This window comes from Carcharhinus amblyrhynchos, chromosome 12, assembly GCF_965287045.1.
Source record: "Carcharhinus amblyrhynchos chromosome 12, sCarAmb.v2.hapA, whole genome shotgun sequence".
Taxonomy (NCBI): Eukaryota; Metazoa; Chordata; class Chondrichthyes; order Carcharhiniformes; family Carcharhinidae; genus Carcharhinus; species Carcharhinus amblyrhynchos.
Window position 1 is genome coordinate 48,953,271 of NC_137335.1, and position 14,079 is coordinate 48,967,349.

The following is a 14,079-nucleotide window of genomic DNA, read 5'->3' on the forward strand; positions in this document are numbered from 1 at the left end:
TCTGTTTCTGGCATCCACCCAAGTCTAATTCATTGGCTGATGGCTGTTGTGGCTATTCTGCCTTCTCTGTACGCAGATTCCTGTGTTGCCATGTTGTGAAACATTTTGTGGGGCATGTAATAGGCATATAGTATAGCATCATGTTTGGTAATCACTTTTGCAAACTATCTATTAGGTATCGTTTGACTCACTTGCAACAGGGTATAGTGGTGCATTCTTTATGCCTGAAGATGCTAGGTGAGTTTCAATGTTGCCTATTCCAGTAGGAAGAAATGAAAAGCAATGGTTAATCACTTCAGAATAGAAGAAAAAAATGTCATCCCCAGGGCTATATTCAGGCTGCTCTGATAAACAAACTTAGCTGGTTTTTTCCCAGTCCTCCAGGTTATGAGTGCATGCATTCAAATAAGACATCACAGAAAGACCTAAAATGGAAGACAAAAGTTGCCTTTCAACTTTGAAAAGCACTTTTTCCAGGCATGTGTCAAATTTTGCGTACCTTTTGAATATAAATGCTGATGCAATGGCTGCTTTGAATATTTGTTTATGCTGTGTTGGACGGATTGTATTTGATGCATAATCAAGCATGAATGCTGAATATTCTACCTGAGCTGAAATGTAACTAATCTTAGTTGAACAGTGTATTTCGTGCTTGAAATTACATTTTGCCGTCTCCTTTTGACCACCCTCCTGAGATGTAGCGCTGTAATTGCAAGCAGGTGCTGCAGTTGAATTTATTTTCCATGGTTTTTCTGTCTTCTCATCAGTCTTTGAAACTGTCACCAAATAATTAGTGGGTTAAAAAGCAGCCATTTGGGATTTTTTAAAACTCGACCCACTGTTGTGTAATGACTCCTTTTCAGTTCAGTTGCGTGGACTCTAGAAAAATAAACCATAACATCGTGTATTTCATTAATTCACATAATATTGTGATTGATCATTAACTTCTCAGGTGTGTGCCATTTTCAGGCCAATGGGTGTCTTGCCCATTAGTCAGTGAACTGGTAGGAACCTTCTGTCAGTTCCTTGGGGAAAGCCTGATAGAGTCAAGTGCCTGCTGGCACTTAATTGGCTGCCATTGAGCCTTACCCACAATTGAAGCCCCCCCCATATAATGAGGCTAATTAGAGGCCAGCTCATCATTGCAGCCAGCACCAATGGGAGTGGTAACTGGTAGTATGGCATCCTCCTGAGTCCCAGGATTGCAGGGAGCCCTCAGGTCACAATGACTGAACAGAGGATGGGGGTCATGGGAGAGAGAGGAGGGGATTAGAGCTAGGGCAGGGAGTTAGCTTTCCTCTGCCTGATGCTGGCTCCCTTGATAGGACACAAGGTGCCTGATAGTGAGGCCCAAGCACCCCATCTAGGAGACATCTGGCAAGCCCAACCAGATTTGTTAGGTGGCCTTCTGAGGACGTGGGAGATCTGTACAGACTCCATTTAATTCTTGAGCGCTCAGAGATAATAGGTTTCCATTGGCTCTTTAATGAGCCTAATTGACGTCTCTCTGGTGGTCGTAATTATTATGTCAGTATTTCCTACTTTCCAATTTAATTAGGGAAGCTTTCCAGTTGTTGGAAGACTAATTGTGAGGCCACTTCCATGATTAAGTGGGGCCTGATCAACAGCTGCACTCGAGCCAAGATTATCAGATTCACTATACCATTTAAGAATTTTTTATTTAAAATGCAATCGTCGAATTTCCCACTGTATTTTTAGTCACTGAGGGGAAAAAGGGTTTACACGGGTTTCTCACTGCTTCTGTGGTAAGCAACCCCTGATTCGTCTGCCCTGGCATCCGCTGAGTGCTTCAATCAGTGTTCCACCACTCCCCAGCTCTTGTTCCATGTCCATCAAAGAGAATGGCAACAAAGAAGTCTGCCCCAAAATTCACGGAGGATACCGTCACTGGCATGCTGGATGCCATTGAGGAGAGATGCCACATATATACCTGCGGGTGGGAAGGAGGCCCTCCAGTGAGGTCACCAATGCCATGTGGGAGCCAGTGGCAGTGCTGGTTCTCTTCAGAGGAGGATGGGTAGCCAATGCCAGAGGAGGATGAATGATCTTTTCCATTCAGACAGGGTAAGTCAGTCTCCCCTCACCAATCACACTTGCATAGGAAGCTCACTCATTATCACCCCAAGAAACACCACTACTCGCACTCCCACTCTTCCTTGTCTCCCTTACAGCTTGTCTCCTCATCACCTTGCTCCACTCACCAACCATACATGCCAGACATCCTAACCATTTGTCCTAGTGCACAGCCTGCTTACGCTAAACCCAACTGTTCTCTTATAAGACAAGCTGGCTTGCAATAGGTGAGAGAGATCCCAGACTGGTGGAGGGATATCAGTTAAAAATTATTTTGCTCTTTAAGGAGAGAGCCCTCCAGTTGACTGGGGAGAAAGAGGACTGCTCCTCTGCTGCAGGTGAAGTAGATACCAAAAAACTATTCGTGGACCCACAACACCATCATTCATAATACCAAAATGTGATGCCCCTGCCAAGCACTAATCGCATCTCCCTTCGCTTGCAAGCACAACAGAGGAGCAGCCCAGTGCTTCCACCAGCCAAGCACAGGAATCCACCCAAACAGTAGCTCTGATGAATTCTTCCACAAAAAGATAGAAGAGACATCACAGCTTTCATTCATTCCCTCCACTACAACCACATAGACACAGCTTGGTTAGAATTGGTAGTAAAGGTGTCAAGGTCACAGGCTGGTGAGCAGCTCATTCTGTCTGATCCACAGCACAGTAAGAAGTCTCACAACACCAGGTTAAAGTCCAGCAGGTTTATTTGTAGCAAACACCACTAACTTTCGGAACTGGCTGTTCCTTCGTCAGGTGGGTGGGAGTTCTGATCACAAACAGGGCATATAAAGACACAAACTCAATTTACAAAATAATTGGCATGTGAGTCTTTACAGCTAATCAAGTCTTAAAAGGTACAGACGGTGTGAGTGGAGAGAGCATTAAGCCCAGGTTAAAAAGATCTGTATTGTTTCCAGACTGGAAAGTTAGTGAGATTTTGCAAGTGCAGGCAAGTTGTGGGGGTTACAGATATTGTGACATGAACCCAAGATCCCGGTTGAGGCTGTCCTCGTGTGCAGAACTTGGCTATCAGATTCTGCTCAGCGATGCTGCACTGTCGTGAGTCCTGAAGGCTGCCTTGGAGAACACTTACCCAAAGATCCGAAGCTGAATGCCCGTGACCGCTGAAGCGTTCCCCAACATGAAGAGAACAGTCTTGCCTGCTGGTTGTCGAGCAGTGTTCATTCATCCATTGTCGTAGTGTCTGCATGGTCTCCCCAGTGTACCATGCCTAGGGACACCCTTTCCTGCAGTGTATCAGGTTGGCAATGTTGGCCGAGTTGCAAGAGTATGTACTGTGTACCTGGTGGATGGTGTGCTCACGTGAGATGATGGCATCCATGTTGATAATACGGCACGTCTTGCAGAGGTTGCTGTGGCAGGGTTATGTGGTGATGTGGTCACTGTTTTCCTGAAGGCTGGGTAGTTTGCTGCGGACAATGGTCTGTTTGAGGTTGTGCGATTGTTTGAAGGCAAGAAGTGGGGGTGTGGGGATGGCCTTGGCAAGATGCTCATCTTCATCAATGAAATGTTGAAGGCTCTGGAGAAGATGTCGTAGCCTCTCCGCTCTGGGGAAGTACTGGACGACGAAGGTACTCTGTCCACCTTGTCCTGTGTTTGTCTTCTGAGGAGGTCAAAATCTAACTTCCCTATTTGGAAACAATATACACCTTTTTAACCCGTGTTTAATGCTCTCTCCACTCACATTCTGTACCTTTAAGCCTTGATTAGCTGTAAAGACTCACATTCCAATCATTATTTATGTAAATTGAGTTTGTCTTGAGATATGCCCTGTTTGATATCAGAACTTTCACCCACCTGATGAAGGAACAGCCAGTTCCGAAAGGTAGTGGTGTTTGATACAAATAAACTTGTTGGACTTTAACCTGGTGTTGTGAGACTTCTTACTGTGTTTACCCCAGCCCAAAGCCAGCATCTCCACATCATGATCCATAGCAGGCAGAGGCAGGAACGTCTCAGGGTATCAGCCCTTGGAGGACTGCAGGAGGCTAGGATCCTGCAAATCCCCCGTTGAATGATGTGCCTCTGGACTTGGTCATGCCTCCAAAGGCAATATCATGAAGAGATGTGAGCTTCACTCCTTAAACTGAAAGGCTGACTGGAAGAGTGTCACCACTTTCTGTCCAAGGAAGTCATGCCAACACTCCAAAGCAGTCAGGTCAGCACTGTGAGGGTGGTGGCCACAGTGATGACCTTGGTGCAGAGCTTCAGGAACAATGCACGGTCCCCACTGTGCATCCGTGACCTCGCCCTGTTGAAGGATCAAGTTGTGGCAGGTGCAACACACAACCGTAACGCAAGAAAACATCTGAGGACTTTATTACATGGCTATACCTGACTGGTCCAGGCACAGAAACCGCATCTTCAGCATTCCTATGGCCAGCTCCAAGAACGAGTAGCAGCATGATTCATGTTATGCTGTGTCTTTGCTGGACTCTGACTTCTGCACTGGCATGACCAGCCACATCCTCAATTGGGTACCCCACGTTCCTGAGGAGCCACCCCAGTAATAGTTGTGGTCCCTCAACTACATCGAGTATTTAAGAGTAGCTAAGGATGAAACTGTCGTGAACGCTCCCTGGGAACCTAGGACACATGGAGACTGTGTTTAGCGTGGTCACAGATAAGCTGAACATTAAGGGAGTGGAACCTTTGTGGTTGATAAAGGAGACTTCTGGATCCCATGGAGATCAGAGAGCCACGTGGCTTTAATCAATAACTCCCTCCATTTGTGGGAAGCCTGCAATCTAAGTGAATTCCATGGCTCTTGCATCCTGGCTAGCCTAGTCCTGGTTGAAATTAATGTAATTGGGCACCGTTGCAATGAGTGTTTTCGTGACCTCCCTTAGTGCACTTCTGATTGGAGGCCTGAGAAATGCCACAAAACTCACTGGTGGAGCCCTGAAAGAAATTACGTGTAAACTTTGAGGGTGGCTGTGTCCTTCAAAGTCATAGGCAATGGGTGCCCTCCAGGTCCATGCAGAACAAATTCCTGGAGTAGGTGGCACAGATGAATTGCCATGACCCTGGACATGTGGAGTCGTCTTTGATGCTGGTTCTGTCAACTTGAGGAAGTGCAGGCTTTGTCAGTAGATCCTGGGCCATCAAAGGCACCTTCGAGCAGATGCTCATTAGGGTCCCTCCTGTGGCAGCAGGCAGGCCTTGCCACTCCTTCCTTCCTTGGGTTCTATTCCTGCCCCTAGAGAGCCATACGCCTTCTCTCTTGCGGTATTGGAAGAATGATAGCCAGTGCTACTGGCTCCATTTCTCTCTCTCGATGTACCCACTACATGGGGAGAAAGAGTGAACATTGAGGGGTTACCTCCATGCCCTGAAGCTTTGCTCCTGCACCCCTGAGACCACCAGCTTAATGGTTACAGACTACTGTACTTGCTAACACAATATGGACCATTCTTTTACCATCTCTCAGAATGGACAAAACCCTACACACTCTCTGCCCATTCAGCCTGATTAAGTGGCCCAAAGGTCACTGTAAGGCCCTGTGAGTAACTATGTCTAAGGGGAGAGAACCTTGTAAAGAGACAGCAGTACCAATGCTTGATGGAGCATGGTGCCCTTCTGAGCTTTGTAGCCTTTGCCCCTTTCCTGGGGCATGTGTTCTCGCCCTCTCGTGGAATGAAGAGAAACTTTGACACTCACCAAATGGAGAGCTCAACGCACAAGGGAAACTAAATAAATCAGTGGCACTGCCAGACATCAATACTGAGTTGATGAGCATAATTGGTTTATCTGTCAAAGTTAAGGGATGTTAATAGATTAGTGGTCATGCTTCTTTGGCAGGGGTGAAACCATGATCAGTCTTTTGGCCAACATCAAGCTTGAGATCAGGTGCAATTCCTTTTCTTGTCAGCTTGGACCTTGCATGCCTGTTTATGGGGGCCATGATTTGGATTCAACTTGAATTTGCTTTTGGAGCTAGGAAGGAAATAGATTAGAGACTTGCCCTGTTCACTTTGCGCATTGGCTTTGTAACTCTGAGAAAAGGAATGAAATTTGAAAATAGTCTGACAAGCAATGGTGAGCTCATTAATGTCAATGAGAATGTTACAGTCAGGGTCTGTTTCAAAGAAAATGCAAGCATGTGCGATGTAGAGTGTTATGCCACTATAACAGTGGTTATCTGATAACTGGTTCTTATAGCCAAGAGCCTGCACTATCGAGTTCTATTTGTTAAAATATTTGATTGGTAAAGTAGTAGGATGCTTGCATTGAGGGATCAAACACAACGGCCTGAACTGGAAGGAGATTGGTTCAATGTCCCTCTAAGCGTTGAGTTACCAATCTGAGCTGCCAAAGGGTACAATCAATGAACTTCCCATGGGAATTGGAAGCAGATTTTATGGCATAATCCATTTGCTGAAATCACTATAAAATTATTGGTGAGAATATTAATTAATTTGGATTTTGATTCTGAAAGTGCAGTCAGAAGCATGTCTTTCCTGGAAAGCTTAGGCGGATTGGAAGTCAGACTGAAGGGATTCAAAAGTGGTTGGAGAAGCAGCTGTGCAACTGGGTAATAAAGACGTGACAGACTTTACAGAGGAAGGAATGGCCGTAATAAATGACAGAATAGAGATCAGGATGGACCTTTTAAGAAAGAAGAGATTTAAAGCTATGTGGAGGTGACGGGTTAAATGAGATGGGAGGGAAAATGTACCTTGGCACAGAATCCAAGGAATCCTTTCAGTGCAGGAGTAGGCCATTTTGTCCTGTCTGCACCAACACTCCAAAAGAGCATCTTACCTGGGTCCCTGGTGCTGTGAGACAGCTGTGCTAATCACTGTGCCATCCACAGTAAAAAGTCTGACAACACCAGGTTTTAGTCCAACCGATTTATTTGATAATAGACTTACAAGCTTTCGAGGTTTCCCTCTTCGTCAGGTGAATGGAGAGTTCTGGCCTCAGACAGAGCATATAAAGCACAGACAGTTTAGAGATTACTGATTAGAATGCGAATCCTTACACCTAACCTGCTGGTGCGGACCCGCACACGAGGACAGTCTCAACAGGGATCTTGGGTTCATGTCGCACTATCTGTAACCCCCGTGACTTGCCTGGGTTTGCAAAACCTCACTTACTGTACTGTCTGGAGACAATACACATCTCTGTAACCTGTGATCAGTGCTCCTTCCACTCACATTGTCAGCCACTTCAGGTCTTGAACAGCAGGTTAGGTGTAAGGATTCGCATTCTAATCAGTAATCTCTATGTGCTTTATATGCTCTGTCTGAGGCCAGAACTCTCCATTCACCTGACGAAGAGGGAAACCTCGAAAGCTTGTAAGTCTATTATCAAATAAATCGGTTGGACTAAAACCTGGTGTTGTCAGACTTTTTACTGTGTTTACGCCAGTCCAATGCCGGCATACCCACACCATCCACAGGAAGCAGTTAGTGATGCCTCCAAGTACTTCTCCCTTCAAGGCAAGTAGTTTGCACAGTATGCAACTGAGTTGAGGAGGAATCAAAGGAATAGCCCGTCAGTGGTTAACTGGAAAGAAATTAGTCTGGTCGGAGTTTGGACAGGACAGTGGGGGAAAAAAAAGAGAAAATAGGGGCTGGGACTGAATAGGGAGCTTAGGATTGGGAGATGTCAAGTGGATGATCTCAGTTTTAGAGACAGAAAAAATTAGTTTCTTTTTTCAGATGTCAGATGTGAAAATAGAAAATGCAGTCAGTGATGAAGACCTGTATGTTTGTGTGCAGAAGGAATTTATAGATCTGCTTTTTTGCAACAATGATCTGATAGTAGTTGGCTATGAAGAAGTCAATATTGGTTGCATCAAGGATGCTTGATTCCTCTTCTTGTGATCTTTAGTCTAAGTATTTAGCCACTGCAGATTTCTATGCAAATGCTGATGATTTTCAGTGTACTGTTCAGGAAATGGTGCATGTGCTATTTACTGCAAGTGTTGGGAAGAAGGAAAGGAAATTAGTATTTATTTTATACAGTTATCAAGTGGCATTTACTGTGTGCATGGACTATTAGAAGCAACCAATAATGTTCCCTTTGTCATGGGAAATTGGTGGCACCAAATCTGCATTGTAGTTGCTGGTATCAGTGAAGTGTTTTGGCTTGTCATCAATTTATTCTCTGCATTTTAGGAGTGAAGAATAAACACTGCTCTGGGATTGGTTTGAATCTTTTATTGTTAAGTATTTACAGTTTCATTTGGATCTCAATGCTTAAGGAAAACATAATGAAAGTAATTGACAATTCAGATTATGAATTGTATTATTTTTAGAGTATATATTGAGAGAGCACATTCAGGTTGGGGTACCCTGATTTTAACTGTGACATTCTAACCTACAAATCATTTCCAAGTCTTGTGAACTCTGCCGGGCCCATGCTGTTCACATAAATATTATCGTGTTTATAATTCCTCATTTTAGTTTGTGTGGCAAACGCTTAACCATGTTTGCATCCCTAAATGCCTGCCAGTTTGGGGTCTGACTAAATGTCTCAAAATTGTTATGACCTCGACATATGTCCCACACAGTAATCAATAATGTCTACACTTCCTGCTGCCTCAGCAAAGCAGCCAGCATAATTAAGGACCCCACGCATCCCAGACATTCTTCTTCCGCCACCTTCCATCGGGGAAAAGATACAAAAATCTGATGTCACGTACCAATCAACTCCAGAACAGCTTCTTCCCTGCTGCTGTCAGACTTTTGAATGGACTTACCTTGCATTAAGTTGATCTTTGTCTACACTTTGGCTATAACTGTAACACTACATTCTGCACTCTCTCGTTTCCTTCTCTATGAACAGGTATGTTTTGTTGGTATACCGTGCAAGAAACAATACTTTTCACTGTATGTTAATTCATGGGACAATAATAAATCAAATCAAAGTATCAGCTCGTAAGTGTTTGAAGCCAGGACTATTCTTTAAGCAAGTAGCTTATGCTTAATAAGATGTCCAAAATTCTCTTTTTAGCCTGTTGCTCAAGCAATCATATCCCTTTTTTTAATTGTATCTGCAAATTGAAAACACATTATTCTATAGCCTTGAGTAAAAATATGCTGACAGCTTCTATACCTTTAATTTTCCCACCAGGACTTTCTAGTTCAGTCAGACTTTGAATGCTTTAACATTCATTAAAATGTTTAACATTTGAGAGAATCATGGATAAATTGTTAAGAGGATGTGCTGAAGAAATTCAGTTCCTTTTATATTAAAGTTTATGATGCATGGAGAGGAAGACCTATTAATGGGAGTACACACATTAGTTCCTGAATTTGCTACAGAAATTTTGCTATTTATCAAATGATAATGTTTGCTATGAAGCTCAGAAGCTGAAAACTTAAATATATTTTGCCGACTCTGCAGATTTTAATATCTGCCATTAAAACTTGTATAGGTTTAAGGAAAAATCTAGCTTTGTAATTGCAGTGTGGAGTTTGTGGTGAAAAAAAGTCTGGTTATGAATAAAGTATTCACTGAGTGGACTTTGTGCAGCCACATCACAAGTCAAGGTTGAACTCGCTTTGTATTTGCAGAATGCAATTTTGTGGAGAAAGGAAAGATTGATTCTAAGTAAAGCAATTATTGAATGGACTTTAGGCAGCCACATCACAGTCAAGATTGATGAAGTCAGAATGAGCCTCATTTGAACCTTTGCACCTGTTCAAAGGTTGGGTTTTTCTGTTTACACCAAAGAGTTGTACATATTCATTTCCTGGAGTAACCAAAAACAGTAAGCTGAAACAAAGGACCATTACCACCTGTAAACCATTTTTTAATGTGGATGATTAATAATTTAATCATTCTCACTAACTTGTGTGTCTGTCTCAATATATTCTCATTTTGTTGATTTTGAAGAATGCAGCCTGTAGAGAGCAGAGGCTTCAAACGTATTAAATGAGCCAAAGGTCTAGAGAACTCCTATTGAGAGAAAATAATAGAATATTTTCTTTTATAACATCAATTTTATTCTAGTTATGAAAATTCTTGAGTTGGATCTTATCTCAAAAATTTCAATGAATGACATCGAACACAGATATAAGCTCAAACCAGCCTGAGGGCAAATCTAGAGTTGCCTAACTCAAGACCACGCTCTAGCTTTCAAATCTTCATCCTCAGCCAGTTATGGGTGGGACAGTGCTGCCTCACAGCACTGTGGACTCAGGTTCGATTTCCGGCTTGGGTCACTGTCACTATGTGAAGTCTGCATGTTCTCTGTGCCTGCATGGGTTTCCTCCCGGTGCTCCAGTTTCCTCCCAAGCCTGAAAGATGTGCTAATTGGTTGCATTGGCCATGCTAAATTCTCCCTTGGTGTACCCAAACAGGGGTTGGAGTGTGGTGACTTTTTACAGTAAATTCATTGCAAGGTTAATGTAAGCCTACTAGTGACACGAATACATAAATTTTAAATTGAGTGCAGTTTTCACGGGTCGAGTTTCCTTTGGCTATTCTCAAGCATTGAAATAGCCCTTGCCAAATCATAAATAACACCTCTGTGACTGTAACTTTAGTGTATAATTCCTCCTCTTCATTCTCAAACCCTCTGTGGAACACTTGACATTGATGTGATCTTCTGCCCTCCTTATTCAGTACATCATAATGATCTTTTACCTCCATCTCGGGTAATCCTTTGTCATCTCCGGATTTAACTATTCACATACTCTTGGCTGACTTCCCATTCATCTTCAAAGAATTTCAGCTCATTAAAATGCTCTGCTGTCCATTTGCTTCCTCATGTAAGATCTGGCTCACCAGTCACCTACGTTCACTGATCTACATTGACTCTATTTTACAATTCTAATCATAGCCTTACCCCCTGTCTATGAATGCATCCTCCTCCAGCTCCATAAACATGTCCTAAACATCTCATTTCTCTGATGCTCGTTCTTATATACAGGCAAACTATGTCCTCCACTGATCTTCCTGAAATCGACGACTATCTCCTTCATTTTGTTGACGTTTTGGGAAAGATTATTGTCGTTGCACCAGCTCACCAGATTGTCTTTCTTTCCTGTACTCCATTTCATTGAGATCTGACTCTCAACAGTGGCGTCATCAGCAAACTTGAAAATTGAGTTCGAGGGGAATTTGGCCACACAGTCATGGGTGTACTAGGAGTATAGTAAGGGGCTGAGGACACAGCCTTGTAGTGTACCGGTGTTGAGAATATTTGTGGAAGAGGTATTACTGCCTGCCCTTACTGATTGTGTTGTAGAGCTCAACTCCTCCCTCTGCAACTGGATCCTAGACTTCCTAACCGACAGACTGCACACAGAGTTTGGAGGTGACTTTTGTAGGAATAGTGGTGATGAACACTGAGCTGTCCCTCCAATTTATTTTCTACCTTTAAAGCCTAGCTCCCCCTTTTTGGTTCTTTGTTTGATTTAAGCTTCTATGAAAGGCCTCGGGGTACTTTCTCTAAAAGAAAGCACTATATAAATACAAATTGTTGTAATGTCACCACCCAACTGTTTGGAATGTAACTAGGCTGAGACATGTGGGCTATCCCCAGGATTAACGTAATCAAAACAGCCTAGTCAGTGTGACCCATCTCTCGACACATGTAGATGATAAAATTGTTTACTTAAAAATATCGCAGAAATTTGTGATCCATGTTAATTTCTGCAGAAAACTGAGACTTCCTTAAGTATTTTCTTCCTTCTAAGCGTCATCTCAGTTTAAAAGATGGTGGATTCTATTTCAGGACTAGAGCATTTAATCTAGACTGTCACTGAAGGCTGGACTTCGTCACCTCCACAAACAGGTAGCCCTCCCAGACGGTTATGTAAAATATAGCTGATGATGTTGGATTGGTAATAGGGCGGCACAGTGGTTAGCACGGCTGCCTCGCAGCGCCAGGAGCCTGGGTTCAAGCCTGGCCTTGGATGACTGTGCAAACTCCTCACATTCTCCCCGTGTTTACATGGGTTTCGTCCAGGTACTCCGGTTTCCTCCCACACTGCAAAGAATTGCAAGTTAGGTTGATTCGCCATGCTAAATTACCCCTTAGACAGGGGATACTTGGGGTTACAGGGGTAGGACCTGATGAGATTGTTGTTGGTGTAGGCTCGATAGGTCGAATGGCCTTCTTCTGCACTGTAGGTATTCTGATTCTATGAACACCATCCTACCAGCCTCCGATAATATGGAAGGTAACCAAGTACTGAAATCTGAAGCCTGCCCGCCATGTTGGGAAAAAAATTAACAAGCTGAGCTTGTTAAATAGGTAATTCAGACAATTTAGTTTGTTTTATTATTAGTGTCACAAGTAGGCTTGCATTAACATTGCAATGAGGTTACTGTGAAAATCCCCTAGTCACCACACTCTGGCATCTGTTCGGGTACACTGAAGGAGAATTTAACATGGCCAATGCACCTAACCAGCACGTCTTTCAGACTGTGGGAGGAAGCCGAAGCACCCAGAGGAAACTTGCACAGACACGGGAGAATATGCAGACTCCGCACAATGACCCAAGGCCAGAATTGAACCCAGGTCCCTGGCGCTGTGAAGCAGCAGTGCTAACCACTTTGTTGCCCTATATGTTGGTGTCCTTGAATCATTCCTATTCCAAGAGCATCTGTCTTTTCATTTCGGCCAGCCCACACATTGTGGTAAGTGTTCTGTTCATTATGACTTCACATCTCCCCTCAGTTCTTTTGTGGGTTTGCAAACAATGCTTGTTTTTTTTGTCCTGTGTTTATGGAATAGCTATCAGCTAAAACTGCAGCATCATTTATTTTAGAAACTTCATGGTCTTCGAGGTAGAACCTGATTCATAAAAGTTCTTAATGTACATTTGCTTGGAATTATGTGAGGAACAATGTACAACCTGGTGAGGAACCAGTCCAGTTATTGTGTAAACAATTAATAAAAACTATTAAAGTAAAAGAAAAGCACATGACCAGAAAGACTAATATGCACTGACATTTCAGCATATTAATAACTAAACACACCATTTATCTCTTGTTCCTAAAATATACCTATGTTCCCAAAAAAAACATTTAAATTTAGGAACTCTGAATCAAATCAAGCTAATCGTTGCCGCAAAATACAGCTCAGATGACCAAGTCTGGGAAAAAGTATTTTCCTAGTTCAGCAAAGGCTCAAAATTGCATCTTTTAAGAAGTGAATATCTGCAATCTGCCATGGCTCTAAATAGTAGATTGAACAATCCTCTGTCTGACTGTTGGATGGAAAATAGTCATTCTTCTCCACTGAGGTTGCTAGCAGTTATTTATACTGTTCTTTGATATTTCACCCTGTGGATTCAACTACCTACATCTCTCCAATTCCTTGGCTTTAGAAGTTACAATTTGTGTAGCCCTACTGATCTCTGGTAAACAGTTTTTCTGATATGGCCTGCTGATCTTGTTTCTTGTTACTTGTTTGTGTTTATTTTCATCCCAAGTTCAACTGTTAATCTTGTTAACTTCCCAAATTCCTAAAAATTTAATTTCTTCCAATAATATCCCTCAAGTTTTCAAAATCTTGATTCAATTTCATAACTACACCATCAGTCCATGGCTATCTTTTTCTCATGATGTGGGTATGCCGGTGTTGGACTGGCGTAAACACAGTAAAAAGTCTGACAACACCAGGTTTTAGTCCAACCTATTTATTTGATAATATACTCACAAGCTTTCGAGGGACACCCTCTTCGTCAGGTGAATGGAGAGTTCTGGCCTCAGACAGAGCATATAAAGCACAGACAGTTTAGAGATTACTGATTAGAATGCGAATCTTTACACCTAACCTGCTGTTCAAGACCTGAAGTGGCTGATAATGTGAGTGGAAGGAGCACTGATCACAGTTTAAAGAGATGTGTATTGTCTCCAGACAGTACAGTAAGTGAGGTTTTGCAAACCCAGGCAAGTCATGGGGGTTACAGATAGTGCGACATGAACCCAAGATCCCTGTTGAGACCGTCCTCATGTGTGCGGAACTTGGCTATCAGTCTCTGTTCAGCGACTC

The 14,079-nt window shown here is 43.0% G+C and overlaps 1 protein-coding gene across 4 annotated transcripts in view; it reads left to right on the forward strand.

The window, feature by feature from the left end:
* The window catches only part of lpgat1 (lysophosphatidylglycerol acyltransferase 1), a 100,326-nt gene that overhangs the window by 72,112 nt on the left and 14,135 nt on the right, over positions 1-14,079 (forward strand). The gene's annotated exons all lie outside the window — the stretch shown is intronic.